The sequence below is a fragment of the Thermobia domestica genome, chromosome 18 (assembly GCF_964235325.1).
Source record: "Thermobia domestica chromosome 18, izTheDome1.hap1.1, whole genome shotgun sequence".
Classification (NCBI taxonomy): domain Eukaryota; kingdom Metazoa; phylum Arthropoda; class Insecta; order Zygentoma; family Lepismatidae; genus Thermobia; species Thermobia domestica.
Genome location: NC_137471.1, coordinates 73,879,377 through 73,893,029, shown reverse-complemented (window position 1 = coordinate 73,893,029; position 13,653 = coordinate 73,879,377). Strand labels below are relative to the sequence as shown.

At 36.3% G+C, this 13,653-nt stretch overlaps 1 protein-coding gene across 1 annotated transcript in view; it reads right to left on the bottom strand.

The window, feature by feature from the left end:
* The window catches only part of LOC145675671 (uncharacterized), a 42,837-nt gene extending 34,867 nt beyond the window's left edge, over positions 1 to 7,970 (bottom strand). The window contains exon 1 of the mRNA XM_081746256.1: positions 7,813 to 7,970. The gene's annotated coding sequence lies outside the window, so the exon portion shown is untranslated. The remainder of the gene's footprint in view (positions 1 to 7,812) is intronic.
* Between the last annotated feature and the right edge of the window lie 5,683 nt (positions 7,971 to 13,653).

The window sequence follows — 13,653 nt, the reverse complement described above, 5'->3', positions numbered from 1 at the left end:
TTATATCTCTGTTAATTGTTTTAAATTAATTTTCTGGAAAGAAACGTCTTGCAACAAATACTCGGGAATTTCCCCCTAATTGAACGCACAAAATGTCGAAAATGCCTTTCAACGAATAAAACCATTTATTTTACGCTGTTAAATTAATATATTTGGTGTTCATATTTGGCAAACGTCACTGAGGCTTCTGAGATGATTCGATCTACATTTGTTCTTTCGTTTGCTTGTACCACACATACTACAGGGTACCCCCTTCGATGTTTTAAGTTTAAATTTTCAGGGTACAAGCACGAGACACACTAAATTTCCAGTATAGATTTTGGCGGCATACCAACGTACAATTTCAATATTTTTTTTAAATATATATATATATATATATATATATATATATATATATATATATATATATATATATATATATATATATATATATATATATAAAGAAAAATAGCGGGTATCCACGCTACAAAGCGCAATTTTCGGTCTTTTAAGTTGAAATTTTTAGAATAAAAGCACGAGACACTCTAAATTAGGTGTATATATTTTGGCAGCGATCTAACGTAAAATTTCAAGATGGCGGCCATTTTTTCAAAACAGCAGTGCATAGAAAATAGTTGCAGGTTGTGACAATGATAATCTTAAAATATAAATCACATTTTAACACTTTCACCCCAAAGACATTGAAATATTTCGAAAAAAAAAAAAAAAAAAAACAATTAAACCCGAAAAAACCCACATGGGCCCAAGTGGGTTGGGCAATTTTTTTTTAAATCGTTTTTTTTTTTCAAACCCTGGGATATCCACGCTACAAAGTGCAGTTTTCGGTCTTTCAAGTTAAAATGTTCAAAGTAGAAGCACGAGAGATTAAATTAGCTGTATATATTTTGGCGGCATAAAATTTTAAAATGGTGGCCATTATTCAAAATAGCGGGTATCCATGCTACAGGGTGCAATTTTCGAACTTTTTAAGTTGAAATTTCAAAAATGCTGACAAACATAGCAGTTTTGCACGTGGAGGAGTGAAGGTAAATGTGTCTCTCTTTGAAAGGTATATACAGGCAACCAAAGCAGGTATTCAACTGAAATTTGGCACATAACCATCAAAGAAAATGTAGAACCTTCACACTAAATTTCATTCTTTGGAAATGGTTGAGCTGGGACACCCTGTCCCCTTGACATGGAATGACCCCGCAGTTAGTAACCTTGGTTGCCTAGAAACGGCGTGAAACAATGTTGCAGTGATTGGTGAACAGTCCTCACTCTCATTTGGTATACAGCACACATGCAACTATCAAACGCCAGCTTTCCTTAACCACACAACAGAATTTTATATGCACAATTCGTACATTTTGTTTTTTTACTTTAGCGTTCCTTTAAGCAGCGAAGCTATATGAGACATGGACATACAGCTTAGCTTGGAATCCGAACCACATGAGCTCCCACCGGGAATCGAACCCCGGTCTTCCACGCCAAAGGCGCGTACGCTCACCACTTAGCCACGAGGGAGCTCCATATCTCGTACGTATTTCCCATGAGAACCACGTCCCGCTCATCTTACATATCTCGATTTTATAATCCATATAATAATATTCACTGAAAATGAAATGAAATCTTTAGTTTTACGTCCCACGCTTATGCCGGTTAGGCTAAAGGAGACGGTGATAATGAGTGAAATGGTGGAATGAAGAAAGTGGGAGGAAACGGAAGAACCCGAGAAAACCCACGAGCACGGTGTCTGTTTACCACAAAGTCCACACGGCGCGAGCTGGGATCGAACCAGGGACCCCAAGCACAGAAGGGGACCGCTCTACCACTGAGCCACCGCGCCCCATAATATTCACTGAATTAATGCACTCTATTCGTCTCTTTCTAAAGTAGAACTATTTCTCAAAACTGTGTTCCTGAAATCCTTTAACTTGCCTTCTCAAAACTGAAATGAAGATATTATTATTATTTTATTTTAAAGTCCCACAGTTATGCTCTTTATCCTAAAAGAGACAAACGATTGATGAAACTGAATGAATACGAAATTTTTGTGCTCTCCCACCAGGAATTGGACTCTGGTCTACCTGCATCAAAGTCACATGCGCTAGCCACTAGACCAGCGGGAAGGGTCAACTGGATTCATATTGCTAGTGAACAACCTATACCGTGCTCATGAAAAAAAAAAAAAAAAAAAACTTACCCCCTAAAGCAGCCAACAGTATCTAATTATGAATGTTCTGGCAACAAGTTATTGCCTTCCTCACCACACATTTTTTTTTCCAGAAAACTAAAACATATGTCGTCTGTAGAACTGGAACAGCATTCCATTGGTTATTTTCTTGAAAGCTGTTTTAGTTTAGGGTGACCAAATGAATGAAATGAACATCTGGGACCCCTCCCCATTCTCACGCACTCCGTTATGGAATAAATTTGAATAGAACAAATATAAATAGGAAATTTTTAAATACCGCGATTTATTTCTACAAAGGTGAATATAAACTAGTGGTGGGCACAAAACCGGTTTTGAGGTTTTCGGATTTTAAGAAAACCGAAACAGGTTTTTGAAAATTTTCAAAAAACAGATTTCTCACCGAAAAATTCCTCTCCAAAACCGGTTCCGTTTTTTTTTTTTTTTTTTTTTTCCTTTCAAAATTGGTTCTATTTCTGACCAGAGTAGTGTTTCCGATGTTCTCCGGAATCAGATTCCGTTTCCATAGAAATAGTTTTATATGTTTTCCAAAAGTCTTCACCGAAACCGGTTTCTAGAAAAAACGGTTTTGCCCATCCCTAATATAAACCTAGTTAGAACATTACTAATTACCTTAAGTTAATGTGAAAAGAAATAAGAAATTCGTGACGCTGAGAACCAAAAATATTCTTACCTTATTGACACTATCGCATGTTTTTATAATGCAGAGATAGAAATTTGTACAATTCGTACTGTAATTTCACAATACCTCTAGTACTGAAGATAAAGTATTAACTTTCATATCTGTTTTACGCGTTTGACCACGAGATCTTTATCAACAAAAATGCTCTTCCTACAAGTGCCAACGAACACTAAATTACGTAGACGGACCAGCACCGAAATAAACGGAGAATGAAAAGTGTGTGTTGTGTACTGATATTATTTTAAATAATGCAGAGCAAGCTTTGGTTCATTCATTGAATTGTTCAATGAATCGATTCTTAAGGAACAGATTTCTCGGAAGAGTTCCCCAAATATTTTGTGAAAAAATCAGAGTATCTTAAATCATAAAACATTCTACAAAAACACCACGAAAGCGACAGAGAACCGACCCGAAAGGTTTTTCTCGGGATTCCTCAGTAGAGTTAAAAATAGGGACAATCCCGGATTTCCGGGACATTTGATTACAATACCTTAGTTGCAAACAACAAAGTTATTTCACGTTGGTCCTTAAATTGTATGATGTCGCACCCTACAGACTCACAGGAGTGCTCCGAAAGTATTGTTAAGATTTTAATAGAATTCAACCCATCTTCTTTCTAGTCTTCGGGCCAGCATAATCTAAAAAGCTTGAGAGGCACTGATCTAAATCTTTCAAAAACAGTTCCTAGTGAGTGTGTAATGTATTAATTACTGTCTTCATTTTAGCTAAAAAGTTATTCAAAGTTGATACATGTGCGGAATACTGAATATCGTTTATTCTCTACTGTTTGAAGTTCAACTATGTGATCTTGCACTCACTGTCATATATTTAAAGGTAAAATTGATTGATTGGAGTTTCAACTACCCTTTTCAGCGTGGCTATGTAAAACGAGACCTGCTGATTCCCTTGGAAAGGTTCTAGAACACTGGTCTATCCTTTATAAACTAATGTAATTTAAGCAGTAGTTTAGTTCAATAGGTATGTATTTATCATTACTACGTATTTTATATATTTGTACCTTTGACGAGTCTTATTCATACGCACGTAATCGTGCAATAAATGAGTGAATGAATGAAACATATTTTATGTACCTTGTTTTGATTGCTTTTCTTTCCATATTCTTTTCTGTGTTCTTTTCTTCCAGTTTTTTGGACTTTTTTTTTTTTTTTTTTTTTTTAATCGTTGAAATATGTTATTAACGAAACACTAAGAACACTGAACTTCAATCTTAGAACAGTCCATTACCATGTTTGTTTACTTAACAACATTAATTATATGTACGTCTATTGCTATATATATAAAGTAAAAAATTAAATGAAATCTTTGAGTTTTACGTCCGACGGTTATGCCGGTTAGCATAAAGGAGACGGTGATAATGAGTAACGGATGAAATGGTGGAATCAGGAAAATGGGAGGAAACGGGAGAACCCCGAGGAAACCCACGCACACGGTGTTTTTCCACCACAAAGTTCGCGTGGCGGCAGCTGAGATCGAACCCGGGACCCCAAAATAATATTTTAATTAATTATAATTTCAGATAAATGAAGGTTTTTGTTATTTCTTTGATTTTACGCTCAAAAATTATATTTTAATTTGCTTTTTATTTTATTCGAAATTCCATTGTTTCGTTTTCGTATTCGGAGTCGTTATTGAATTATTCACTGGCGGTACACATGGTATATGATTGTATTGTGTGAATCTGTCGAAGTATTTATATGTGACAATATATTGCTTTGCACCTCATGTGTTCTGCGTAGGTATGTTTTTAGTTTCGTTCAGTGTTCTATTCCTTGATTCATGTGTGTTTAGGTTTTATGCGTTTACATTTTTTTTTTTTTTTTTTTTTTTGTGACATACAGTCTGGTAACGACCCGCTCGGGAGAGTAATACTCCCGGAAGTACGTTTTTTCGCGCGTTACTATAGCCAGCTGTTTTACGCGCTATCCTAGTCAGTTGTTTTTAAGTTCGTCACAAAATCTCTATCATTTAGTACAAGGGGAACAAAACGAGCCTTATATCATGGAGTACAAGGGCAACAAAACGAGCCCTGCGGGGCTTCTAACCCGCTCCTACTACTACAACTTATCTGCACAAAAGTAAGTAAATCACATTTTTGAGTATTATTTTCGTATTATTTTAATTTAAAAAGTGTTATAAAAATGTAAAAAAAAAGTTTAAAAAACTTTCCTCGGGCCGGGTTTGAACTCACGCCAAAAGAGATTTTCGTTACTAGCATATAGCACTAGCCTACTCGGCCACGAGGACCGACAACAACGGCCGTCTGAACGCAACGTGGCAAGACATAGATAACGCCAACCAATCAGAACTGTGTTTTCCGTTCCTACTTCCGGGAGCATTACTCTCCTGAGCCAGTCCTAGTCTGGTATTCTTTGAAATTCATTTGTTCGCAGTGGGTATATTGTTTTGCATTGTCTTATGTTATTGATGTTCCGGTTAGTTTTGTTTTGTTAGGGCAAGTTGGGTAAATTACGACAAAATAAAATTTCGAAATTGTTAATTAACCAAATTTCCACTTGCATTGAAGGATTTCTTCTAATAACATATATTCTGAAATAATACATGCTTATGGGGTGAGTGGGGCTCAGCCCCTACTGATATTTTATAATGTAAATTATTGGAAGGTGGTATTTTGGTTAGTTAATAATTACTTTGTCGTAATTCACCTAACTTGGCCTCTGGGTCGTGGATTTTCAGGGTGACCTATGCTCTAGAACCTTGCTATTTTCTTTCCATTAATCTCTCTTTCTGTTTCTAAACAGATTGTTAATACCCCCGACAAAGTCAAACGTGGGATCACACGCTGACGTTAGTATGTGGTCCATAAGAGCGTTTTAAATGCATAATAGTGCAAAAGAAGAATATGGGAGTCATTCTTGGAAAATTTCTAGGTAAAATTTGCTGATTCACAAAGGAAACGTAATATTTACGGAACTTATTTATGTAGGCGACAAATAATTCATGTATTAAAGTACGTAGATATACCATTGAGAAGCTCGCTCCATTACTATGCTAACAAAGTATTATTCCCATCTAAAGACCATGCAAATACACTAAGTATACAAAAGTGGTACCAGCTAGTGTCTTTCCGCAAACACTAACGTTACAAGCACATCTTCGTTGATGCGAGTTTCCACAGTTGCTACCGCACTATTCCCTACGGACGCACCGCACCAGCTTCACTCTGCTTTGAACATAGTGAGTGATAGAATAAGAAAAGGGTAGAAATTAACTCACTCACTCTCTGGCCTATGGAACCCGGAGGTTCAATGCCACGTTCACACAAGTTCTCCACTGACTTTTATCCTTAGCCAACTGGATCCAGTTTCTACTTTGTATTTCTATTTCTCGAATTCCATCTTAATATTGTTCTCCCATCTGCGTCTAGATCTTCCTAATGGTCGTTTTCCGATTGGTTTTCCAGTTAAGACTGAAAACATTTCTACTTTCTTCCATCTTGGCTACATGACCTGCCCACCTAAGTTGAGTTGACTTTATTTTGAGTTCAACGTCCCGTTCAGCAGGCTATATGAGACGCGGACCTACTGATTAACGTGAAATCCGAACCCCATGAGCTCCGCCGGGAATCGAACCCGGGTCTCCCACGCCAAAAACGCGTACGCTAACCGCTTAGCCACGAGGGAGCTCTGCCCACCTAAGGCTCCTAGACTTGATGATCTTAATAATGTTTGGTAAACCGTATAAATGATGTAAGAAATTAATATTCATTAATAGTTGTGATCGCGAAAATTGATCTCCTTTAATCTGTCCGATGTAACGGCGGAAGGTTATTCCATTGTGGGGGAGTATATTCAGAAAATGGTATTACGTTTTCAAATGTAATGCAAGAATAAATGATGTGAAATGTTATTTTGAAAGAAACGGAAGGCAAGGTTCTAGAACACAGGTCCTCCTTCCCATTTAGCTGTAATAAAGACCGAAAACAACATGCCCTGCGGGGCTCTAACCCGCCTGCACTCGCTCACGCTCGCTCGGCAAAACTATCTGAATTAAATATTAAACTTTGGTACACAAAGGAACCAACCTAGGTACTAGCCCATCTGGGAGGGACCTGTGTTCTAGAACCTTCCCGAAACGGAATCAAAGGGAATATTTTTCGAGCGTGCTCGATTGTCAATGGAAAATGTTTTTATTTTACTCCATAGGACATAGTGAAGAGCTATATGAAGGGAGTGTACAAAGTTATCATACAAGTGTCCACTATCCTCGTTTATGCCGCGTATTCACCGTCGCTGACGCGCCTGCTCCCTACGAACGCATCCCCTCGCTCATATTTTGACTGTTAGATACCATTCGTGCTTTGTTGTGGCCACCTAGTCAATCTGCACCCAGTAATGCAAAACCTACCATCAGAAATATTTTGTAAGGCAGTGCATTTCGTGCTAAGAGATAATTTCATGAATGCAGGGGTGCCCCTTAAAATAGGATAGTACCGTAAAAGAAACTTAACCCTACAGAACAGCCAAAAGTAGTAATGCTTTCGGCAAGGAATTGGGAATCTTTGAGTAGTTATTTCCGTTCATTAACATTCGGGGCTTCGTGGAATAAATGCCCATCCTTGCACTAAATTCTAGGATCTTAATCTCGTGAATTTACGAATGTATTACGTCGCTAGGCTGGGTTTCGATTACGATGATAATATTGATTTTATTCATTTTTTTAACATTTTAGTGAGCTTCACTGGATAAAACCGGTATTTTTCCGTACGATAATATTGCGGATTAATGCAGAAAGACGACCATTATTATATACACTCGACCTCATATTCCACAGCCAAGCTCTCGTGATCCATACGATGGCCATTAATACGTACGCCCTGGTTCGAGATTTAAGAGCTTATCTCGTAACCAGCAAGACCACACCATGTAATGATATGTAATGAAAATTACCTACTTACCGAATTAATTAACGTGTTAAAGAAGAAAATATTTTCACTTCCGAAACATCTGGGCAAAACTCGAAGATAATTAGAATTGTCTTCATCCTAAATTATTATACAGCAAGCCATCTTGAAATCAACTAGTGACATCACGAACGCTTGCACGTAATTGGTCCCTTAAATACCGCCAATTTCTATCGCAGCTAGAAGAAGCTGATTTTCTGCTAATTGTATTCCAAATTGAGGAACTAAATAACAATAAAAAGTATTATTACTTTAGTAAAATGTTAAAAACTTATTAACTTAATTGTTATCAATGGCACCCAATAAAAATATTAACAGAAATACTTTGTAATACAAAATGTTACGCGGTAACAGAGAAAGTAACTCATTTGCAGTATGGTATTTATTTTCGAATAAGGGTGCGGGGCAGATATAAGCAGAAAACGTTTCTCTTTCATAGTTTCCGCTGAGATTATTAACCCTAGAAAGACCGGGGGAGGGGTCATTTTTTTTCGTGAGTTCTTTTTTATTTAGTTTATATGGATTAATATGTATTCAGGATTCTCTCTTTTTGTTATTGTTCCTTTTGATGAAAGGTTCATATTAGTGGTGGGCACAAAAACCGGTTTTTCGGTTTTCTTCAAAACCGGTTCGGTTTTCTCCAAAACCGGTTCGGTTTTTCACCTGATCCGGTTTCGGTTTTCTTCAAAACCGATTCCGGTTTTTTTCCAAAACTTGTTCTATTTCTGACCAGAATGGTGTTTCGTTGTTCTCCGGAAACCGAACCCATTTCCACAGAAATAGTTTTATGTGTTTTAGAAAAGTTTTCACCGAAACCAGTTCCGGTTAAAACCGAACCGGTTTTGGAGAAAACCGAAACCGGTTTTCGGTGAAAAACCCAACCGGTTTTGGAGAAAACCGAAATGTCGTTTTTCGGGTTTCGGTTTTTATAGAAACCGGTTTTCGGTTTTTATAAAAACCGGTTTTGCCCATCCCTAGTTCATATACGCTTTTTTAAACTAGAATATACTGCATTGCCCATCCCTAGTTCATATATTTTGTCCATCCCTAGTTCATATACGCTTTTTTTAAACTACCCCCCACTTGGTCAAAGATGCTACCCATCTTTTGTTTTCGCAAAAATTCCTTTCATTTGTTTTTTATTTATATATATCTAAAACTTGTATTACTTTTCTAAAATGTTACTTTTCTTCTTTATATAAACCTTAGGCTTTCATAGAACATGTCGAGTGTTAGTTATAATACTAGTTTTCTGCATAGTATTATAAGAAATTTGGTGTAATATGTAATCAGTTTTACGCACTGTATTAAGTCCGTTCTTGACAAATAAAAAAGGACAATTCATTGAAAAGTTTCTTTTTGAACGTTTAGTTAAACACATTAACTCAAATTGAACAAACATACTCTGAAAGATACTTAAAATCAGCGCGGGCAAATTTGAGCCCCCTTGGCCCTTCACGCAGCAGATGCAAGCACGGACTTTCTAGAGTTAATATTATTATTATGAAGTCAGTAGCATTTCCTTCATCTCTATGGACAAACACCGTGTGCGTGGGTTTTCTCGGGGTTCTCCCGTTTCCTCCCACTTTCTTCATTCCACCATTTCATTCATTACTCATCATCACCGTCTTCTTTAGCCTAACTGGCATAACCGTGGGACGTAAAACTCAAAGATTTCATTTCATTTTTCCTTCATCTCTACTTTCTAATTCCACCTTCGTATTGATAAATTACCTGCCAAAATCATTGATGAATGTCAGGGGTCATGGTGCCCCAGTGGTAAAGCGTTCACTTCTGTTGCGGGGTATCACTGGTTCGATCCTAGCTTGTGCCAAGCACTGTTGCCAACTCTTATTGTTAAAATATCGCTAAATTCAGCTCCAAAAGTCGCTAAAACAGGTATTTACAGAATTTAAGCCTAAAACGACTTTTCTGTTCCTTCCTTAGTTTCTTTTTCTTCTTTCTTTCTTACTTTATTTTGCGAAACAACACAAAGTAAGCATGTATACGTTAACATAATGAAGAAAAACAGAAACCATGTCAAATGATCTATTCCAAAAGAAACACTGTTTCCACCTTGTGGTTTATCTATGCTTAATCAAAAAGCATGGCAGTTTTACGGGGAAATCAAAAACTCATAGGTCGCCCACACTTTAGTCACTTCAATTTATACAGCAGTATGCACTTAAACAGTGCACACTGCAACTATAGATATAGTAAAAAAAAAAAATCATTCGAAATGCTCTACTTCAGTGATGGAGAACCTACGGCCCGCGGTCCAGATGCAGACTCCTGAAAGGTTAAATCCGCCCCGCGACATGATACCTAATCTGACGAGTAAAAAGAAGAATGGGATTTGTTCGAAAGAATTGCAGGCTAATGTTTAATTGTTTAATTGAAGGAGGAAATCCCTTTTTAATGTTACAATTTCGCTAATTTCTGTTAATATTAGGTTAGGTAAGGGATAACTACTTGTATTATTATGTTCATATTTTCTTATGTGCACTCCGGTAAGTACATGTAGTCTCGACAGCATTTCGCATTTATCATATCTACAGAATGTACTTCTATTCCATTCTTAAATGAGACACATATCAAATACGCTTCAGTTACTTCAACTCAAAGTAAGCAACTCAAAATAAGTAAGTAAAGATTCTCCTATAAATCTTCTATGTTTGCCTACTTTAAACCCCCTTCATCTATACAAGACCCGAGTTATATTAGCAATAGACCGACACATAAACATTTAACTCCACTTCTAGGAATCATTACATTCCAGTTCGAACCAGATTACGAAACACTTCAATCACTAATAGGGCTTTGTATTACAAGAATTGTCAAATGTGATGTTGTTATTTTCATAAATTATATAGTCTGTCTAAAGATTTTTCCTATTTTCTTTGCCTCTGTTGTAAACCTTCCCATCACTGCCTTAGTTCGTTCTTCTGTTTGGAAAGCGAATATACAGTAATCACCCGCAAATAGTTTTCTCCTCGCCCTATCAAGTGTCAATTGAGCTGATGCATCACTATCGTTCTCAAAAGCATAGGCGCAAATCTGTCTTCAACATTGGGGGGGACGGGTAAGACGTTCCCATATATATATATATATATATATATATATATATATATATATATATATATATATATATATATATATATATATATATATATATATATATATATATATATATATATATATATATCAGTGGCGTATTTACAATTTTGTTTCGGGAGGGGCTTTGCTAACTTTCGGGGGGGGGGCTTTGCCTGGAAATGGGAAAATTCTGCAAGATATTTCATATACTTTACTATACTAAGTAAGATTTCGGGGGGGGGCTTAAGCCCGGAAGCCACCCCCCTAAATACGCCACTGATATATATATATATATATATACATATAAGCGATGTTCAAAATATTAATGAAGTTGAAAAACAATGCTGGGAAAGATCAGGGGAGCAGAATTGTCTTCGGTGGCGTATTTAGGAGGCTATCGCTCTCATTCTCCCCTCGAAATAATTTTTAGTTTTACGCATTCCACGTACAACAATAATCTTTCTTACCATTTCTAAGAATGTCATTGACTTTTCATTTTCTTATGCTCTTTGTTCAGAAATAATACTGTATTTGTCAAATTTCATTCCATGTAAGAACTGCGTCCTTAATTGTTCTTTCTGTCATCCTTTCTATTTTTCTGTTCCTTTTTCTTGACGTTACTACTTTCATTTCGCCTATCATACTTTATCGACCGTTGTCAGTTGTGATTCAAGTTGGCCGTCATCAGTAACACCAAAAGTAAGAGGAGTTGATAAGCGAAACTAGTGTTCCACACCAACATGCGCGAATATCAACATGACAGGACTTTAGTTATTATAACAAAGGAACAATTATATCGTTTAGTTATTTTTAAAAGAAGGAAATGTTTGAATTAAAGAAAATCAAAACGGGGGAATAATTAGCCCGGGAAATTAGGACGGCCAAGAGGATGCTTTCTTTTTCTTGTATGAATAGAATAAAGGGTTAGATTCACTTCTAAATTTTTGTATATCATATAGGATTTATTGATCTGTAATTCTTGCCATTATAACTTCAATTTATGCATAAATTAAAACATATTTAATTCTCAAACTCAGGTGGGCAATTGCCCACTTCCTTCCTTGTGTTGGGCATAGCCTTCGAAAGAAAATCCTAAATACGCCATTGGTTGTCTTCAACATTGGAAGGTTGGCAGATTTGAGTCTTATTCTAGATAAGGGAGATGAAACTCATATTACGGTAGATGAATCTGATCAACTGTTGTAGAGTATATTATATATTAGGTGATGTAGATGAAGTAGTAGTACATATCAGTATTACAAATCACTGCCGTGAAAACATTCTGAAATCCGAATACATGCATATTTATAATTGGTATGTTTCTAATTAGGCATCCACAAAGATCCACGTTAAAATTGTTTTATAGTAATATAATAATATAAATGACGACTTCCCCAAAACTATGAAGAAAGAATATCAATTATGTATGACGCAACAATACTCTTTGAGCAAAATGATTATAATCTCAATAACATGACAGGAATTGTTTCAGAAATCTGACGCATGTCATACTCTTTATTAACAGATGTAACCTTAAGATTATAGAGAAAAATATTCCAGCAATTGAATTCTTTTCTTTGCTTACGAAACATCCTCTCTCAAAAGAAAAATTGGGACACGCGGAAATACGTAGGAACAAACCATGGTTCGAACTAGCAGAGAACAGAAAACAGGCAAAATTACGTTGGCTACAAAATCCGAATGAAATAACTACACAAAATTTCGTAGACATCAGGTGAGGAACTTCCAAAACTTTTAGAACAAAGAAACGCGATATTTTGAAAGCTAAAATTTAGGAACTTGAAGATAATAGTAAAAATAAAAACATTCGGGACATGTATAAAGGGATCAACGAATTTAAAAAAGGCTATCAACCTCGTTCTTATATATGAAAGAAAGCTGATGGAACAGTTCTCACTGATACAGATAGCATTTTAAATAGATGGAAAGATTTCTTTGACGATTTGCTTAACACGCAGCCAAAAACTAATGTGCATGGAGAAAGGAAGATACACACTGCAGAACCTATTCCAGAACCCAATCGAATAGAAGTAAAAATCGCCATAAAGAAATTAAAGAAACATAAATATCGGGTGTAAACGAAATTCCGGCTGAGTTAATTTTAGCTGGAGGCAAAAAAAAAAAAAAAATGTGGAACGATACACAAACTCATTCTCCTTATCTACAACAAGGAAGAATTGCCACAAGAGTGGGAAGAATCAATCATTGTTCCAATCCACAAGAAAGGCGACAAAACTGGCTGTAATAATTATCGAGGCATCTCTCTTCTGTTAACATCCTATAAAATCCTTTCAAACGTTCTATTAGCAAGATTGACCCCATACGCAGATGAAATTTTTGGAGGTTATCAGTGTGGATTTAGACGAAATCGATCAACTATCGACCAAATATTTACCATTCGCCAAATACTCGAAAACAAGCGGGAATACAGTAGTCCGGTACATCAACTATTTATTGATTTTAGAAAGGCTTATAACTCTGTTAGGAGAGAAACATTGTACAACGTTCTTACAGAATTTGGAATACTGAAAAAGCTAATTAGATCAATTAAGGCATGTTTAAATGAATCCCAAAGTAAAGTCCGGGTAGGAAAATTTTTGGCCTCGAGCTTTCACGTTAAGAATGGCCTGAAACAAGAAGATGCGTTGTTGCCATTATTATTCAACTTTGTCCTGGAATACGCTATAATGAAAATCAAAGCTAGCAACCAGGGCCTAG